Source organism: Nothobranchius furzeri, chromosome 9 (genome assembly GCF_043380555.1).
Source record: "Nothobranchius furzeri strain GRZ-AD chromosome 9, NfurGRZ-RIMD1, whole genome shotgun sequence".
Lineage (NCBI taxonomy): Eukaryota > Metazoa > Chordata > Actinopteri > Cyprinodontiformes > Nothobranchiidae > Nothobranchius > Nothobranchius furzeri.
The window spans coordinates 12085486-12091485 of NC_091749.1; the positions used below are offsets into that span (position 1 = coordinate 12085486).

Here is a 6000-nt window from a genome sequence, read left to right on the forward strand (position 1 = left end):
GTTTGTCGTGGTTATTATGATTGCTTGTTGGCACCTATGAAATATGTCTCATGCATATACAGATTTAAGAGTTTTCCTTTGAACCGATTTAATGTCCAGATTATTTTACAGGTCAAACATGGCGGCCTTAAACAAGATAAACTGTCAGACAAATGTCTAGCTCCATCAGAATGATCACAGCTGACTGCTGATCGGATTGCTGCAGCTGCAGGATCACACCTTACATACCTTTCTGTCTGAAACACTTCCCACATTGCTGACAGATGTGAGGCTTTTCTCCCGTGTGGAGCTTCATGTGGTTCCTCAGGGAATTCGAATTGGCCAGCAACTTGGAGCAGACTGAACACTGCACCTGGGAGACCAAACAAAAAACAAGTTGCAGCAAGCATCTCTGATGACTTTAAAGGGGCCATATCAAAGAAAAGCCACTTTTAGGAGCTTTTGATCATGTGATATTGCTATTTTCTCATGAAACCCATTTTTGCCTACATTCATGTATTTTCCTGTCTCATGTGCAAGTTAAGACCTGCAGACATGAGGATGGAAACTGAGTGTGTCATCCTCCCCATGAATCTAGTCTCAGATCTGAAACCTGTCTCCCCTGGAAGTAGACCACTAATGCCCAGATTTTCAGAGTTGCGAGTATAGAGCGATTCATTTCATGCCGTGGTTGAGAATGTTTTAGTCTGAAAGTCATTAAAAAATCTGCACCAGTACCAGAGTGGATATTCTGACAAATTATCTCTGTGTTGGGGACAAAACGCCGCTGTGAAAACCATGTGTCCTGTCCATAAAGACACACCTAATGGTCAGCAAATTTACTTACATTTTAGTTTCATTGATTGTTATCTGCAAAATACTTGTTGTGTCTCCAAAGATCTTTGAATTTGGTCATTTCAAAGCAGTATTTTATTTGACACTCCGACTCACTTCATATGGACTCACATTGGCTAAACAAACAAAGAAAAAACAGTGGAAAAAGAGTGGAAAACATAATACTGGCAAGTGTAGCTAAAGATAGAAGAAAAAAGTTACTGCCGGGATCAGGAGGCGCGCCTGCGCTAAACTACATGCCAGCCTGTCACTCTAACCGCTGGTCCACTGAGTCTGTTACAAAATATGTCGTCTAACACATATCCTGAGCTGGCCATTACATGCATCTTTGTAGACAGGACGAATGGAACGAGACCAGAACAGGTTCAGGGGGAGAAGAAATGCCAGATGACGCAAATGGGTTACATTCTGCTGCATGTAGGAAAAATCGTAACATCAGTCAAATGCAGCCGAGACAGGAAAATGCATGAATGAAGTCAAAAAAGGGTTTAGGGGTATTTATCATGAGGAAATGACAATAGAAGATGGTGAAAAGCTCCAAAAAGTGGATTTTCCATAATATGGCCCCTTTAATAAAGCTGGTATGATTTGAAATGACCTTTGGAGACTGTGTGTAGCTCATCTTGCTGCAGTGGAGGCGGCGATGAACGCGCAGGGAAGGACGTCGTGCATAAGACTTGCCACAGTTCTCACAGGTGTAAGGCTTCTCTCCGGTGTGCAGGACCATGTGCTCCTGCAGGTCCCGCCTCAGACAGTAGGTTTTCTCACAGTTGGGACAGGAAAATGGACGCTCACCGCGGTGACTCATCTGGAAGCAAATCCTCTATTATTTTAAGTAATATGGATCAGCCCCACTGCTGTGAGTGTTGATTCTTCTTTGGTTTCCTGCTGGGGCTTTTTAACAAGGGAGAGGTCAATCTTTTCAGTACACCAGTGCTCTGGTTCTGAGTCTGGTTTGTGTTAAAATCTTTCCTTTCATTTCAGTAACAAGCAACACTGGCCTAGAGGGCTGTCAAATAAGATGATGGAAGATCTGAGTAATAAAATCCACATTTTCATCATTTTTTAAGAATCCTGACTATAAAGGACTTTTCACTCAGGATTTCTCACATGGAAATCCACGTTATAGATCTTTTTAATGTTGAAAATCTAATGACGTTTGACCAGAAATTATTAAAATAAAAGAAGTTAAAAATGACATTTAAAACAATAATGAATCACATAATATTAAAATAAATCTGGCAATTATCTATAACTGAAGTGGAAATGTGTCGTCTTCTACAATGCCAGAACTATTTCTAAGGTTCTCTAGGGAGGTTTAGGCCTTGATACTGGGAGCGACCTGGGAGGGGGAATTGGAATTAAGATTCCAAGTAGGTAAGGTGTTTGGGAAAATGCTAAATCCGTAATCTGTCAATAATCTGGGGCATCACAACCTAACCCTTACATAAGAGTGAATTTATCATCAGACCATTTCTAAAAGTTTAAACCGGTCTCTTCACGTTGCGTCTAAAGAACTGATACCTTTACAAAGATAATGGGCAGTTTTTCTCCTGTCTCCTTTATTAACTGTGCTAATCACAGGAATCTGGTTAACGTTCTGACATTTTGGGCCTCATCATACTTTCTGGTAAGTGCAGATTATTAATGGAGCATCTAGTCTAGCATGACAGAAAACCTTATGTCTTATTTATGTCTACACTATAGCATGAGGATATCACCTGAGCAGCGGCTTGTCTGATTTCTGACTACTGAACTCTGCTCTTTGTTCATTTGTTTCATGCTTCTCCTTTATGTTGTTCTTTGAAAATAGCAAATAAAAATATTTTTAAACTCTTGGGGAAAGAAAAGAAATGACATCTCTGAGATTTTACAGCGTTCCAGTTAATACATCAGCCTTCAGCTTGATCTCGTAACATCTCTGTGTCATCACTTCAAAGACATTACCTGAGCCACTGAAAAAATACAAAAGTTTGGAAGCTGGGGCTTTTTTTTTTTTTGGATTAAATCAATTTTCCAAACCCATATGGGGCCCAAGTTGTTTGACATGACTCTGACCAGAACATCCATGTTAAAGTTAAATGAGAGGAGAGAAAATCAATATAAAAATACATGTTTTACTAATCCACAGAACCACCACTCCCTGTACCTGATGGGCTTTGAAGCTTTCTGCTGAGGTGTAGTGTTTCCCACAGGCCTGGCAGGTGAATGGTTTCTCATGAGTGTGGCTAAACTGATGTTTCTTCAAGTGACCAATCTGGAAGAACTTTTTACCACAGCTGGAACAGCTGTACCGCCTCTCTCGGACCTCCGGTTGCAACTCAGAGACCTTCTCAGCAGGACAAGCTGTGACAACGGACTCAGGGTGTGATGGAGAGACATCTAGGCCTTCAGCTGAGTCTTTGCTCTGCTCTTCATTCTGTTTGGGTGAGTCAGATCCAGCAGGGGGGTGTCGAGTTCTGCTGGACAGACTGTGAACTCGTCGGGGTTTAGCAGCTAGACGAGAGCTGCAGCGGACAGAAAGAGATGCGGGGAGTGAGTCGTCTGTGTCTTTGTCTGAAGGGACAGCGTTTGAGTGTCCAACATCTGCTGTGTCTGAAGGAATGTCTTGCTGGATGTCACACTCAGGACTCTGGTTGGATTGGATGATTTTAATTCTCCTCTTCCTCCCAAGTGTGATTGGGTGGCTCCTCCTCAAGCAGCTGTGTTCCTCCTCCTCATCCTGACTTTTCAACTCTTTCTTCTTTGGTCCTTCTTTTGTCTTTTTGGTTATTACAGCCTCGGCCTCTTTAATTTCATCCATGCTTTCCGCTGTCCAATAAAAACATAAAAACTCTCTAGGTTATGATGAAATAAAACACATATTTCCACCTCCTAAAATGCAAAATGTTTTTTTAAATGCATTTCTTGTGTGTAGGATTTGGAAATCGCCTCTTTACCTTCCTGATCATGAATTTGGTGTGCCACAGGGTTCTATCCTTGGTCCTTAGTCATGTCTTTGTAACCAGAAATTAAACAGTCTGTTTTAGTCAACCTCACCTCCAGCGGCCTGAGCTCCATCCATTCATAACGTAACCTACAATGCATCACTGGCCACAATGACACAACGAATGAGAAGAAAGTGTCCTTGGAAACAGAACTGGCACTACGCCCTCTCCGATAAAACGGCAGCTTTCCTTACATTTGTTTTTTTCTCTTCTTTTAAACATTTTTGTAATAATTTATTTTTTATCATTTTATACTTTTATTTTTTGGGTACATTCATTTTTTTGTTTTTGTGAAGCACCTCGTGATTTTTATCTTGAGAGGCGCTATATAAAAGATTGTTTTCTTTCTATGTGAGAATGTTCAAAAATAGTCATTTTGGCAAAAATGAATAAAAGAAAATACTATATTGTGATACAGATTTAGGCCACATGGCCTATTCCTACCCAAATGAAAAATAAACCCAGCTTTAATCATTTCATGAGAAAATAACAATACCACATGGTAAAAAGCTCCAAAAAGTGGATTTTCAATGATATGGCCACTCTAAATTGTTTAATCAGAATAAGAATAAAATAATTATTTAATGATTAAGCTCACACTAAGTTATTTTGGTCACATTTACTTATTTTTAGGTGGTGGTAACGTAATGGGGTATGCAAAAGCACAATGGCCCCAAGCACATGAAACACGACTGGATAACACAGGCTGACTTAAGCTTCCGGAATGGCCATAAACTTTAGAAAGTTTGGAAACTTTGCTAAAAAGACATGTTTGTGCCAAGAAACCACAAGTTAAATTAACGCTACTGATTCTGCCAAGAAGAGCGGTCAAATAGCCGCCAGAGTAATTAAAAATATTTAACTTTTGATTTTGGTTTCTTTGAATTTTGTCATACACTCCCCACAACATTAACAGGCTGCAACATGTGAGTAAACATTGACTACACTTGTATGTCCATGCTTTAGTGCTTTTATTAATGGCCATTTGTAATAAAACAGTCCACCTGATGTTAGGATTCTATTCCCTGATAATTTGGCTCTTATCAAATCAAATCTTGAAACATTTTTCATTGTTATTTAGGCAAAGTGCTAGTGAATATTCCTATTACAGCCCACGCTGTTTCTTCCTTTAATGTGATTTGATCAGGGTTTGATGAAGGTCTCTGTATTTGCGTAATCTTGCCATTGTACTTAAATATAGAACTCATTGAGATGATTTGAGGCTACAAAAAATAATATTTGAATTTACTTAAATTGAAAACCAGTTATTAAATAAATGTGAGGCTTGAGCCAGATTAATATCCAACACACACAATTAATGAAGGAGGTTCATTCTGTATTCACTTTATCATTCTTTATTTAATTGGCCTTGTTTCCTCATTACCCCATCAGGTTGGTTTGTTTCACTTCTGGTTCATAACATACGCACACGTCCCTTTATACTTTAGTTGTTTTTACCAGATTAACAATTTGAGCATTCTCAGTTTCATATCTTCTTTTGGTTCTTCTGTCTTTTCTTTTGATCCATTTCAAGGTCTCTTTTATCACACGGTCATTATACGTTCTAGCCAAAATACGGCTTTTCTTTTGTCCCTTTAAATAAAACAATAACAATGTCACTTCCCTGCAGGGATCAAGCGCCTATCTTATTATCTTTAATTTAGTGTTTATAATTGTTTTTGAGATGCATTTAAGATTTATAGGCTCAATCTGTTTGAATCAGTACACTAAAAGAGCAGGAGTTTAATAAGATATCCACAGTCTGTAGCTTCTGGGTATTTTCTGCATGCGTCCCATCCCTCACCGCACATAAAGCTCCACCAAGTAGGAACAACAAAGGTCTGGATGAGCTGGGCTGTCATATTCCTACTTAACCACTGTGCTGCAATGATTTTATGCTCTTGCTTGGTTTTTCATTTACTTGATGAAGAAACTGTTTCTCCTCAGAGTCTTCTCCATCTTTTCCATCTTGGTTTAGTTTTATTTTCTGCTGACTGGAGTTTTTGCTCACAAAGCTTCAAACAAGTGATTTTAAAATATGCTGATGTGGAAATGTATTTTATCAAACAGATCAGTGACTCATCTGCTCTGAACATTGTTCAATAACTCTTTATCTTCCTTAAGTAAGACTCTAATTACAACCTTTGTGGTAAACAAGAGTTTTTCAGGGTTCCAGGGG

General features: G+C 39.1%; 1 pseudogene; it reads right to left on the reverse strand.

Annotated features, from left to right (window-relative positions):
- LOC129155129 (zinc finger protein 408-like) overlaps positions 1 to 3890 on the reverse strand; it is a 43328-nt pseudogene extending 39438 nt beyond the window's left edge.
- Between the last annotated feature and the right edge of the window lie 2110 nt (positions 3891 to 6000).